General features: G+C 36.5%; 1 protein-coding gene across 2 annotated transcripts in view; it reads left to right on the top strand.

Moving 5' to 3' along the window:
* CycY (cyclin Y) overlaps positions 1 to 15,367 on the top strand; it is a 50,916-nt gene that overhangs the window by 20,904 nt on the left and 14,645 nt on the right. The window lies entirely within an intron of this gene.

The following is a 15,367-nucleotide window of genomic DNA, read 5'->3' as shown; positions in this document are numbered from 1 at the left end:
ACCGAAACAAACGAATTTATGCAACTTGTAATTTGTTCGGACTGTGGTGACGAACCAACCGACGGACGAAATTCAGATACTACTTGAGTGCTTTTGCTTTGCGTTGGCATTTCACACTCACGTTGCGTTACACTCACTTGCAAATCGGTAATTGTTTTTTCTAATTCATTTATTCTTTGCATTAGCATCGTTTCATTTGCACTCATAAATGTATCATTTGCGTTCGCGTTCGCGGTTTTGTTTACATTTTCATATTCTTCGAGTCGTTCAATTAAAGTGTGTTTTTTTCCCGTCTTTGCAATTCCGCGCTCGCGACATCTGTTGCGCAGATCATTAACTGTCATACTACGAAAGTTCATGTTTTTGTCTAATTAGAAATTGAAAATGCGAATTCAGCTTTTACGAGTTGAGAAGTTTTGTGATGTTTTAAAATGGTTGAAACGACGTTCTTGCATACAACATAAACACATATATGTTTTAGTATAGGAATATTTTCGCTATCCCTTTCGTTTTTATGATGAAACTCTAAAGTCGTAGAATTTTCAATTTAACCGACCGTTCGTTGCAAACTCGACGCGTTGCACGTTCGTATGTACATATAGACGCATGTACATTTATGTGTGTATGTATACTACCGTTTCTTTTATTTTTTTCGTGTTTTGCAATTTCACAATTTCGACGCAATTTTTCTACTTCGTTGTACGTTTTTCGACACGGTTGGACTTTTTTCCTCGTACATATGTACATATATGACTATTTACTATGCACGCTTTCGTTTTTCAATGCATTTTATCATTAACACAACACTTCTTTTTATTGTTGCAAAGATTTTTCACATTTGTTATAATATGCTCGAATTATTATTAACGCGACAATCCTTATGTGGCATAGGCTTCGCACACTTCTGATATTAACACGATGGCATATCTACTTACGTTTGTCAGAGTTCCGAATAATTAATTAGACGCACGCTAGTTTATTTAATGTTAAATGAAGAAAGTATTATTATTAGAAATAATGAATATACACTTTAATGTATTATAAGCGAATTATGATTGTGTTAAATACGACGTTTCGTTCTCAAGGTTCGAGACAGACTCCTTCGTCTCGCTCATTTCATTTCTCTCCTCAAATCGTCTTTTACTTAGTTAGAGTTGCCATGTCGGCTGACACACCTTTCTTTTGATACCCATATTGTACAAACAAATTCTAAGGTCACCCCTGGTCCACCTTTGTGGCGATATCTCGAAACGGCGTCCACCTATGGAACTAAGGATTACTTCCTTTTAAAACACTCATTAACACCTTTCATTTGATATCCATATCGTACAAACGCATTCTAGAGTCAACCCTGATCTACCTTTATGGCTATATCCCTAAATGGCGTCCACCTATAGAACTATGGCCCACTCCCTCATAAAATACTCTTTAATGCCTTTCATTTGATACACATTCCATGGTTTCCCTCGGTTCATTTTCCTACATGGTTATTTTCCCTTATGTTGTCACCATAGCTCTCAACTGAGTATGTAATGTTCGGTTACACCCGAACTTAACCTTCCTTACTTGTTTTATATTTATAATGTTAGGAATGAATATACGTGGGCGGCAAATATTTACTTTTAAGCTTAATCTTTGCAAAAAGTTATCTGCGGCGTTGTTTAATTAACAATGGAAACACTAATATGTTACGTATGTATGTATGTTTGTAAATACTGAGCTACTGTAAAGCATTGCATGAACTTATATTACGAAAATAGGTTTTCAAGTTATGTAGCCATATGTCGTAGCAATGCTGTGAAAAAACCTCGGCGATGAGAGAGTCAGCTATCTAAGGCCTCAACCCTCCGCCGTTGTCCTTTCCCAACAAACACTGAAGTTATATAAATATTAAAACAAACTAGATAACTAACTACCCCTGTTCTCGAATCTCTAATGTAAGCCGATGACTCGCGAAACACTGGAGAAAGACAGCATTCTCAAACAAAATGGGACCTAATTATAAAATCGAGAAAAATCATAGTTCTCCAATCGACCTGCAATGTATTTCTATATTGGGATCCTAATATGAATTCAATTTTCAAAGTTCTCTTATTATTATCGACTCGATTACCAGTGAAGCTTTCTAATGCCACTTTCACACAGAGGCTTAATGAAATAATTAGTCAAGATTTCTACATTACAGTTCTAATTGAACTCAATCCTCCATACAAAATACAATTATTGCTTCATTGAATGCCTAATCGAGAGAAAAATACAGTCGGTTTTGCTTGGTGCTTCAAATTTCATTGTTAATGTAACAAATGACATTTTTATGGTAGAATTAAGAACATTTAGGACCTCTTTTCTGGCTATCACAATGTAACACGCTTTTATTAGAACAATTAGGACTGTGATATAAACTGTAAGATTTAATTATTTAGGTGTAAAGTTTTAATGTTAAAAATATATAATTATGTACAATATGGAATTTTTTTGTCGCAGACGAAAAAGCCTAATTATCGTTAAAGGTTACAATGAACTTATAATAAAGTGTTATATTTCTTTACAGTCAATTTATTTTTTACTTTTTAGTTAATTTTATTACCCAATAATAAAAGCTTATTTTTAAAACAGTTTTTGTTTTTCTTTAATTTTATTTTTTACTTTTTAGTTCGTTTTATTAACAAGTAATAAAAGCTTGTTCTTAGAAAAGCTTTTTCTTAAATTTAATTTAAATATCAATTTTGTTTTAATTTTTAGTAGGGTAAAATAGATTGAAGAGGAGTATGATGACTAGTACCTAGGACCTACCTAATTATTTTCTAGCATTTAGTATTATTATTACTTCATGCAAGTATTGTTTTCAATAAAACCGTTTAACTATAAACATTTTTTTTAAATTATTTTATTTTCAAGTTTTTAGTCTTTATTTAATTCCCTATTATTTCTAATTCTATTTACTTCATTTAGTGACTCATTATTACACGGACTCTTTCCTGACAATTTGTTACAATCTAAGTCCTCAATACATAATCCTTCCAAAGACTTTACTCGACTCTGCGCCACGTATGCTTGTCCCTCCTCGAACTCCAAAATATTTTGATGTCACTTCTACCAGACGATATGTAATATTTGTTCCAAATATGAGTCAAAGCGGACATCATAGGTCGCTTTCTATTCATGTATGTATAATGTGTTTCAAATATGGACCAAATCGGACCACAAATACGATTTTTTTGAATATCTCGATCCTTGCGCCACTTAGGGGCGATTTTTTTCATAGGTCGATTTGTATACACGTATGTATTATGTGTTCCAAATATGAGCCAAATCGGACCACAAAAACAATTTTTTTGAATATCTCGATCCTTACGCTACCTAGCGACGATTTTTTCATAGGTCGCTTTGTATTCATGTATGTATTATGTGTTCCAAGTATGAAAAAAATCGGACCACAAATATGATTTTTTGAAATATTTCGATCTATGCGCCACCTATCGGAGTTTTTTCTTATTATTGCATTGTCATCGGGAACTATATTCCAAGTTTCAAGCTTATAGCTTATCGGGAAGTTACTTAAATTTCAATTACAAAATTCATGCCAACCAGCCAGCCTGTCAAGTCAAGCTAAATAAAACCGTTTAAAAAATACATTTTTGCAAAGTCTTCCAACGTATACAGATCAGTTTAAAATTAATGGACTACCAAACTTCTTACTCAAAAAGTTTCCTTTATACAAATTGGTAAATTTTCTCAAACCTTCAAACTTTTTGGAAAAAATTTTCGAAGTGGGTTGGTAAAATTTCGTCGAACTTTTTAGAAGTCATTTTCGAAATCGGTTTAATAGTTTTCGTTATGCAATTCAATAAAGTGTTTCTTTTTAATTGCCAAAAAACCGTAAAGTATTTGAAAACAATTGTATATCATTTTTGCTGCTATTCTTTTACTCGCAGGTGTATATATATACATTTATCGTTGTCGTTCGTTTTCGATTTGTTACGTGGGGTTGTTGATTGCCCTGTGCTCTTGGAGAGGATTTTCATTAATATACCGGCTAGAGCTCTTCGTGCTTCTGAGTTTTTTCATATTGGTGTTCTCAGGGCTCTTTATGCGCGGAATGCTCCAATTACTAGAGCCTTAATTGAGTTCAATAGAATTTCTAAATTTTGTGAGATAGATTTTTCTTGTTCGAAAGATGGCTTTCTGAGCATTTTAAATACTTTTTATAAGTAAGGTAATTTATATTATTATACATTATTAACTACTTTACACTTTTATAATTAGCCTATAAGATTCTTTTTTAATTGGCTTAAATAAATAAATAAATAAATAAATATATAGACAGATAAACGTATGTAATTTAACATTGGGCTTATCATGTATACATATCGCTCATTTACTTCAATAATGTCACAACTCAAAAAACACAATTTTCCAGGAGAGCCATTCAAAGATTTTAACTTCCATATGTTGCGCATATAAAGGCATATTTCTAGCACGTGGCAAATTTTTATCTGATCACAAAGATTTTTTTATACAACATAGATCATGATATTGGGTACGTTTATATGTTATTAACTCAAAAGTCGTGTTTTTTGAGTTATGACACTAAATGAGCGATATAAACTTAGTTGTAGTGATAATTGCCAAAATTATGACACTGCTTTGCGAATTATCAATGATGAGTTGAAACTAATGAGAGTGTTATCAAATCAGAAATCACATGCATATAGAATCTGTACATATGACGGTTATCGAAAAAAGTGCTAAAATACTTCACACGAAGTATAGCATTATACGACTAAATGACTTTTTTTCTAGTTATTCTATTACATCCATAATATTGTAGAGATTGAACCATAGTCAAAAAAATAATTGCCCCGTGTTTCGAAGTTAGCCTCCAAAACATAGATATTGACTTTCGAAGTTCCAAATTTGTACAAAAAAAAGTAAGGACGGGACTGTCTTCGACTGGGCCGAAGACTTCATACCTTTCATGAATGGGGCTGAATAATAATCTTATCCGTTCGTAATCTCCAAATAATCGGATGTATAATATAAGAAATATATAGTGAACAGATGTACATACCTAAAAGATTTTTAAGTAAATATAAAATAAAAAATAGGTAGGTACTTTGTGTGAGGATGCAAAGCTTCACGTTTTTTGTGGTCTGCATGTAAAAACTATGACTACGAATCAATTATTTCATACAATAGATGACGTAAACGTAAGTATTTGAAGAAATTTGATGCTTCTAGCCGTAAAAAAGGGGCAAAAATTACAGCTTATATGGGGTATATAATATATATACCACCGATCTCTATGATTTTTTCAGACAACAATATATGCTATATACGAATGCATTTGGTGAAATTTGAAGCTTCTAGCTGTTAAAATGGGGCAGAAATTGCGCAAAGTTTCTTATCTGAACAATCGGTTGTATGAGATATATACTATATATATCACCGATCTCTATGATTTTTTCACACAACCATATATGCTATATACGTAAGCAATTGTCGAAATTTTAAGCTTCTAGCTGTTAAAATGGGGCAGAAATTGCGCAAAGTTTCATATCTGAACAATCGGTTGTATGAGATATATACTATATATAGCACCGATCTCTATGATTTTTTCGGGCAACAATATATGCTATACACGTAAGCATTTGGTGAAATTTGAAGCTTTTAGCAGTTAAAATGGGGTGAAATTGCAAAAAAAAAATATATATACTATATATACATATATACTATATATACCATCATATGTACTATATATACCACCGATCTCTATGATTTTTTCACACAACAATATATACTATATACGTAAGCAATTGGTGAAATTTGAAACTAATATCTGTTAAAATGGGGTAGAAATTGCGAAAAGTTTCTTATCTGAACAATCGGTTGTATGAGATTTATACTATATATATCACCGATCTCTATGATTTTTTCAGACAACAATAAATGCTATATACGTAAGCATTTGGTGAAATTTGAAGCTTCTAGCTGTTAAAATGGGGCTGAAATTTCGAAAATATATGTATATACTATATATATACTAGAGATATACGCCGCCGATAAACGCCGCCGTCGCCGCCGAATGTCAAAAATATCGGCGCGGCGGCGGCGGCGTCCGGCGCGATACTATATTTTCTACTGTTATTGTTGTTGTTGTTTTTGTAGCGATAAGGTTACCCCCGAAGGCTTTGGGGAGTGTTATCCATGTGATGGTCCTTTGCCGGATAAAGATACGGTACGCTCCGGTAACACCACCATTAAGGTGCTAGCTCGACCATTTCGGGAACGATTTATGTGGCCACATTAAACCTTCAGGCCATCCCTCCCTCCCCACCCCAAGTTCCATGAGGAGCTTGGGGTCGCCAGAGTCTCGGCTGTTAGTGAAACAGGATTCGCCGCGGATAGGTGAGGTTGACAATTGGGTTTGGAGAAGCTATATATTGCGCTGGCAACCTGAATGGTTGCGCTACACAGCCCTTTGAATCTGGTATTTTAGTCGCCTCTTACGACAGGCGTACCTACCGCGGGTATTATCTGACCCCCTAACCCGCTGGGTGGTATATTTTCTACTCGTTTAAGACTGTTTAGGCCATTTATTCTTCATGTCGAAAATTGGTCGGATATGGTAGAAAGTGGTATCAACGGATGCGCATCACTGTCAGTAATAAGAAACTAATTGCGAAATTTAACTCTTTCTAACTGTTCTAAAGTTATTTAAAAAAACAGGCGTTTTCGATGTCAGCTGAACAATGACTTTGCATCACCCAATTCACCAAGTTATTAACACAAAACACTAAAAGAAAAGTTATATAATAAATTTATATGCCCACTTTGCATATTTTTTTCAAAAAATTAATAATGAACAATGACCTCAAATAAAATGACCCAAGCCGAACATGTTTTCAAATTGTCCTCAAGTTGCTAATAAAAGCAAAATGCCCAAAAAAGGTTCCGTTAACATCTTTCAACTTAAATCGGTCGGCTTTCATTCTAAAATATCGTTTTGATTTAACTTAGGCTATTGAAATCAATGTTGTGAACACAAACGTCTGCAAACTTTGGTCTACATTTTAAACATTTTATCCATACATATTTTGGAATTTCGTTCCTAAATTCAACCGACGCCTGCCAACCACTCAGATAATTAGCGGCCCATCTTTTTAGACAAGCGGGAAGGTATGATCCTTCTATATCTTGGACTAGCGTGCCGTGGTTGACAGGTCAAGTGCCACGAGCACCGTCCTATGATGGGGTTTTTGCTGATTTAATCCGTATTAATCTGAGTGTTAATGGCATTGAGGGCGGTGGTGGAGCTGTGCAATTTACGGAAGCCATGTTGGTGCGTGGCTAGGCGAAGATTTGCCGTGAAATAAGGGAGCAGAACGGTTTCCAATGACGTAGCTACTGGCGAAAGGAGTGATATCGGTCGATAGACTCGCCTTCGTTAGCTGGTTTGCCAGGCTTTAGGAGCGGGATTATCCTTGCCATTTTCCATTTTTCGGGAATGACGATGTATTCCAGTGACAGGTCGAAAACATGTGTTAGGTGTTTTATTCCCTCATCGCCAAGGTGTTAAAGCATTGGCATGGCTATTCCGTCCGGGCCTATCGACTTGGAGGGCCTGGCTTTACGGATGTCTGCTTCAACCTCTGTGGGGGTGATGGTAATGGGTGGGACGTCGTGTTTATATTTGTGGGCTCGTCTGTTAGCACGACGTCTGGCTTTGTCTACAGTATAATGCATTATAAATTGTCGGAAAAAGCCGCTCGCGCATTTCTTCGAACCAGATAAAGTTTTATCATCGAAGGCTATGGAAACTTTATCATTGTATTTAGGTGATTAGACGGTTGTCCACAATTTACCAACACCCGCAGAGAGGTTGCAGTTCTTTAGATGCTCCGCTCATTTGGTACGTTTATGTTCATTTACCACCCGCATGATATCCAAATTAAGACTCCTAATAGGGGGGTCTCTAGGGTTGAGGTGTCTCGCAAGGTCACGTTCTCTTGCTAAATTTGCGGCTTCGGCCGGGAAATGCAGTATGATTTCAGGTATTCTACCGGCCGGGATGAAGCGTGCAGAAGCTGAAGCGATGGCCTTGCGGAGCGCACGTTCACCCTGCCGGACATCGGTCGGAACGGGAAGAGCAGCAAAAGATGGTTTGTAAAGGATGTTTAGTCTTCCCAGTTGGTATAGTCTTCCCATACTGGTGGTTGGGATCGCAACTGTTCGCACATGGGGAATTATAGCTCTTGAAAACAGCCGAAAAAACTGGAGGCGCCCTGTGCCACGAGTGTCATGAGTATATAGACCATTAATAGCAACCGCAAGTGGCCTTTGTGCGTGACCACCAAGGAGCCACAAATGTTTTAAAGAAATTGTGTTCGGGACGATTATTAGGAGTTAACCCTAGGTGAAACTACGCTTTGCACGTGATATACACACAAAAGTGTGATTAGTTTATGTATCTCTATTTCTTTTCAGCAGACGCAGCAGTACCAATTCCAAACACCGGGATTAGGTTCGAAGCCTCTCTGGAGTAAGTGAACGAGGGACAATCCCTTCCGCAAGGAGCTACTCCTGAAAATTTTTGAACGTTCTGCGAGATCTTGAGGCAAAAACCCCGGATATTTCCGAATGATTTCCTTATATACATACAAACAAAACCTTTCCTTTTTTTAACACGCTTTTATTAGCTTGGCCTGTATGTAACGGAATCTTTGAGCTTAATTTTCACCGGTTTCTAGAAGTCTGATTAATTTGAAACTTTGCATACGTATCAAGGACCGATGACAATGCATTAATGTGGTGGTGTGGTGACATAAGGTCAACGGCCATAAGGTCAATTGGCTTTATTACCACTTTGAATGGCCATAAGTTTGACTGAAACTTTGCACACGTATCAAGGCTCCATGACAATGCATTAAAGTGATGGTGCGGTGACATAAGGTCAACGGCCATAAGGTCAATTGGCCTTATTACCACTTCGAATGGCCATAAGTTTGACTGAAACTTTGCACACGTATCAAGGCTCGATGACAATGCATTAATGTGATGGTGTGGTGACATAGGGTCAACGGCCATAAGGACAATTGGTCTTATTATCACTTTGAATGGCCATAAGTTTGATTGAAACTGTGCACACGTATCAACGCTCGATGACAATGCATTAATGTGATGGTGCGGTGACATAAGGTCAACGGCCATAAGGTCAATTGGCCTTATTACCACATTGAATGGCCATAAGTTTGATTGAAACTTTGCACACGTATCAAGGCTCGATGACAATGCATTAATGTGATGGTGTGGTGACATAAGGTCAACGGCCATAAGTCAATTGGCCTTATTATCACTTTGAATGGCCATAAGTTTGATTGAAACTTTGCACATGTATCAAGGCCCGATGACAATGCATTAATGTGATGGTGCGGTGACATAAGGTCAATTTGCCTTATTACCACTTTGAATGGCCATAAGTTTGATTGAAACTTTGCACACGTATCAAGGCTCGATGACAATGCATTAATGTGATGGTGTGGTGACATAAGGTCAATTGGCGTTATTACCACTTTGAATGGCCATAGGTTTGATTGAAACTTTGCACAAGTATCAGGGCTCGATGACAATGCATTAATGTGATGGTGTGGTGACATAAGGTCAATTGGCCTTATTACCACTTTGAATGGCCATAAGTTTGATTGAAATTTTGCACACGTATCAAGGCTCAATGACAATGCAATAATGTGATGGTGGGGTGACATAAGGTTAATGGACATACGGTCAATTCAACTTATGACCACCCCAAATGGCCATAGAAACCTTGCACATAATACGAAGAACGCATTCCTTTATTAATGATAGAAGGGGATGCATGGCACATCTACGAAAGAGCATACTGGAGCCCTTTTTAATACGCTTTTATTAGCTTTGCCTCTATCTATCTATGTATCCATGTATGTATGTAACGGAATCTGGAGTTGAGCCGAGAGCCCCGGTAATGCAGAGCTCCGAACTCCGTTCCACCTTTTGAAGCATTTTAAGATAGGTACTTTTAGCTAGTGCAGGCCACCAGACCAAGGCACCATAAAGAAGAATCGGGCGCACAATTGCTGTGTAAATCCAGGTTATACCACCCCTATCAGCGTGACGGCGGCCCTATAGAGGTTTACGGACCTGGCGTCGTCACAGGCAATTAGCTTGAAATTGCCCTGGAACCACCCTGCATCGGTGTAAGATGGCGGTGGACCAGGGTTGTCTTTCTTAATCTTAACGGCCACCGTAGCGAGCGCGGCCTCGATCCACTTCCACTGTTGTTTCGGGATCCTGCCATCTTCGCTGCTCTCGTCTATAATGCCAATGATCTGCCGACCCTTGGCAATTTCGACGAAAGACCGCGTTCAGCCCCCCTACGTCTTGGCGTTTTTCGGTGCCGTGGGTTTGGATTCATCCATGGACCGCTGGCGTTTCGAGGTTTCATCACTCCCGACTAAAACTTTTAAAATTACTTGAAATAAAAAATTAAAAATAAATGATAGTTTAAAAAAACTAAAAAACACGCTTTTATAGCTAACCGAACTAAAAAATAGAAAATAATTTTCAATTAAAAAGAGTTTATATAACAGTAGTAGAAGGTAAAAAAATCATTTATAGTTAATCACCTAAAAATAAAATTATAATAAATTTAAGTTAACAGAATAATTTAATTCACTGTAAAAAGCGTGGAGTGCTTGATATTGAATGTTACAATCATTCTATTGGCAACTATCTGAGAGGAAAGATATGAAATATAGTCAAATGCATCCCACGATTTTTACTGCGAATTAAATTATTCTGTTAATAACTTAAATTTTATTATAATTTTATTTTGAGGTGATTAACTATAAATGATTTTTTGACCTTCTACTACTGTTATATAAACTCTTTTTAATTGAAAATTATTTTCTATTTTTTAGTTCGGTTAGCTATAAAAGCGTGTTTTTTTTAGTTTTTTTTAAACTATTATTTATTTTTAAATAGAACAAGTAAGGAAGGTTAAGTTCGGGTGTAACCGAACATTACATACTCAGTTGAGAGCTATGGTGACAACATAAGGGAAAGTAACCATGTAGGAAAATGAACCGAGGGAAACCCTGGAATGTGTATCAAATGAAAGGCATTAAAGAGTATTTTATGAGGGAGTGCGCCATAGTTCTATAGGTGGACCTCATTTAGGGATATAGCCATAAAGGTGGATCAAGGTTGACTCTAGAATGCGTTTGTACCATATGGGTATCAAATGAAAGGTGTTAATGAGTATTTTAAAAGGGAGTAATCCTTAGTTCCATAGGTGGACGCCGTTTCGAGATATCGCCATAAAGGTGGACCAGGGGTGACCCTAGAATTTGTTTGTACAATATGGGTATCAAAAGAAAGGTGTTAATGAGTATTTTAAAAGGGAGTAATCCTTAGTTCCATAGGTGGACGCCGTTTCGAGATATCGCCACAAAGGTGGACCAGGGGTGACCCTAGAATTTGTTTGTACAATATGGGCATCAAACGAATGGTGTTAATGAGTATTTTAAAAGGGAGTGGGCCTTAGTTCTATAGGTGGATGCCGTTTCGAAATATCGCCATAAAGGTGGACCAGGGGTGACTCTAGAATGTGTTTGTACGATATGGGTATCAAATTAAAGGTATTAATGAGGGTTTTAAAAGGGAGTGGTGGTTGTTGTATAGGTGGTCGCCTTTCGAGATATCGCCATAAAGGTGGATCAGGGTTGACTCTAGAATGCGTTTGTACGATATGGGTATCAAATGAAAGGTGTTAATGAGTATTTTAAAAGGGAGTAATCCTTAGTTCCATAGGTGGACGCCGTTTCGAGATATCGCCATAAAGGTGGACCAGGGGTGACCCTAGAATTTGTTTGTACAATATGGGTATCAAAAGAAAGGTGTTAATGAGTATTTTAAAAGGGAGTAATCCTTAGTTCCATAGGTGGACGCCGTTTCGAGATATCGCCACAAAGGTGGACCAGGGGTGACCCTAGAATTTGTTTGTACAATATGGGCATCAAACGAATGGTGTTAATGAGTATTTTAAAAGGGAGTGGGCCTTAGTTCTATAGGTGGATGCCGTTTCGAAATATCGCCATAAAGGTGGACCAGGGGTGACTCTAGAATGTGTTTGTACGATATGGGTATCAAATTAAAGGTATTAATGAGGGTTTTAAAAGGGAGTGGTGGTTGTTGTATAGGTGGTCGCCTTTTCGAGATATCGCCATAAAGGTGGACCAGGGGTGACTCTAGAATGCGTTTGTACGATATGGGTATCAAATGAAAGGTGTTAATGAGTATTTTAAAAGTTTCATAGGTGGACGCCGTTTCGAGATATCGCCATAAAGGTGGACCAGGGGTGACCCTAGAATTTGTTTGTACAATATGGGTATCAAAAGAAAGGTGTTAATGAGTATTTTAAAAGGGAGTAATCCTTAGTTTCATAGGTGGACGCCGTTTCGAGATATCGCCATAAAGGTGGACCAGGGGTGACCCTAGAATTTGTTTGTACAATATGGGCATCAAACGAAAGGTGTTAATGAGTATTTTAAAAGGGAGTGGGCCTTAGTTCTATAGGTGGACCCCGTTTCGAAATATCGCCATAAAGGTGGACCAGGGGTGACTCTAGGATGTGTTTGTACAATATGGGTATCAAAAGAAAGGTGTTAATGAGTATTTTAAAAGGGAGTAATCCTTAGTTTCATAGGTGGACGCCGTTTCGAGATATCGCCATAAAGGTGGACCAGGGGTGACCCTAGAATTTGTTTGTACAATATGGGCATCAAACGAAAGGTGTTAATGAGTATTTTAAAAGGGAGTGGGCCTTAGTTCTATAGGTGGACCCCGTTTCGAAATATCGCCATAAAGGTGGACCAGGGGTGACTCTAGGATGTGTTTGTACAATATGGGTATCAAAGGAAAGGTGTTAATGAGTATTTTAAAAGGGCGTGGGGCTTAGTTCTATAGGTGGACGCCTTTTCGAGATATCGCCATAAAGGTGGACCAGGGGTGACTCTAGAATGAGTTTGACGATATGGTGTGAAGGCGTTTTCCAGATATCGACCAAAATGATACCGCTAATTTATTTATATATGTAATACCTGCCAAGATTTTAAGGGTTTTTTATTTCGCCCTGCAGATAATTTTTCATTTTCGTCTACTTAATATGGTAGGTGTCACAACCATTTTATAAAGTTTTTTCTAAAGTTATATTTCGCGTCAATAAAACAATCCAATTACCTTACCATGTTTCATCCCTTTTTTCGTATTTGGTATAGAATTATGGCATTTTTTCATTTTTCGTAATTTTCGATATCGAAAAAGTGGGCGTGGTCATAGTCGGATTTTCATACCAAGATAAAGTGAGTTCAAGTGAGCACGTGAACTAAGTTCATTAAAGATATGTCGAATTTTGCTCAAGTTATCGTGTTAACGGCCATGCGGAAGGACAGACGGACGACTGTGTATAAAAACTGGGCGTGGCATCAACCGATTTCGCCCATTTTCACAGAAAACAGTTAACGTCATAAAATCTATGCCCCTACCAAATTTCAAAAGGATTGGTTAATTTTTTTTCGACTTATGGCGTTAAAAGTATCCTAGACAAATTAAATGAAAAAGGGAGGAGCCACGCCCATTTTGAAATTTTATTTTATTTTTGTATTTTGTTGCACCATATCATTACTGGATTTGAATGTTGACATAATTTACTTATATACTGTAAAGATATAAAATTTTTTGTTAAAATTTTACTTTAAAAAAAAAAGTTTTTTTTAAAAGTGGGCGTGGTCCTTCTCCGATTTTGCTAATTTTTATTAAGCGTAAATATAGTAATAGGAGTAACGTTCCTGCCAAATTTCATCATGATATCTTCAACGACTGCCAAATTACAGCTTGCAAAAGTTTTAAATTACCTTCTTTTAAAAGTGGGCGGTGCCACGCCCATTGTCCAAAATTTTACTAATTTTCTATTCTGCGTCATAAGCTCAACTCATCTACCAAGTTTCGTCGCCTTAGCTGTCTTTTGTAATGAATTATCGCACTTTTTCGGTTTTTCGAAATTTTCGATATCGAAAAAGTGGGCGTGGTTATAGTCCGATATCGTTCATTTTAAATAGTGATCTGAGATGAGTGCTCAGGAACCTACATACCAAATTTCATCAAGATACCTCAAAATTTACTCAAGTTATCGTGTTAACGGACGGACGGACGGACATGGCTCAATCCAATTTTTTTTCGGTCCTGATTATTTTGATATATGGAAGTCTATATCTATCTCGATTCCTTTATATATGTACAACCAACCGTTATCCAATTAAACTTAATATACTCTGTGAGCTCTGCTCAACTGAGTATAAAAATCAAGCTTTTTAAAGTAAGAACACCGGCGTACGCCGGCGCGCCACCCACACCGCCGCCGCCGGTATAAAATTGAGCCTACGCCGCCGCCGCCGATAAAGTGATCGGCGTAAACCTCTAATATATATAAGGTATTCGATCCCATTTCGACCAATTTTGAACCCGACCCCTTTAGAATTGGCTGAAAGTTTTTCTTCTTTTTCTAGCTTACGAAAGACGTTTTTCAGAAGTTTTTGAAATTTTTTCATCCAACTAAAAAAAAATTTTGAATTTTTAAAGAAACACCGTTTTTGTTTTCAAAATGCTATAACTTTTTCAAAAATTGACCGTTTGGGATCTTTTTTTTTTAATTTGTTTTTAAATGTACTTTTCGGAAAAAATTCAAAAAAATTTTTAAAGTTTTCTTTTTGTAATTTTTCAGTTTTTCGAGATTTTTCGAATTTCGCCCTTTTTTCTCATAAAAAACTTCAATCAATTCTGCAATCATCCCCACTAATCCCGGAGTGGGCCGAGAATTTTTTTTTTAATTTTATTTAATTGAAAAAAAAAAACTTAAAAATTTTTTTTTATTTTTTCCGAAAAGTACGTTTAAAAACAAATTAAAAAAAAAAGATCCCAAACGGTCAATTTTTGAAAAAGTTATAGCATTTTGAAAACAAAAACGGTGTTTCCTTAAAAATTCATAACTTTTTTTGAGTTGGATGAAAAAATTTCAAAAACTTCTGAAAAACGTCTTTCGTAAGCTAAAAAACTTTAAAAATGTTTTTGAATTTTTTCCGAAAAGTAATTTAAAAATAAATTAAAAAAAAAAATCCCAAACGGTCAATTTTTGAAAAAGTTATAGCATTTTGAAAACAAAAACGGTGTTTTTTTTTAAATTCATAACTTTTTTTGAGTTGGATGAAAAAATTTGAAAAACTTCTGAAAAACGTCTTTCGTAAGCTAGAAAAAGAAGAAAAACTTTCAGCCAATT

Source organism: Eurosta solidaginis, chromosome 2 (assembly GCF_040869045.1).
Source record: "Eurosta solidaginis isolate ZX-2024a chromosome 2, ASM4086904v1, whole genome shotgun sequence".
Classification (NCBI taxonomy): Eukaryota; Metazoa; Arthropoda; class Insecta; order Diptera; family Tephritidae; genus Eurosta; species Eurosta solidaginis.
Note: the sequence above shows the minus strand (reverse complement) of the source record. Positions and strands in the feature narration are given on the sequence as shown.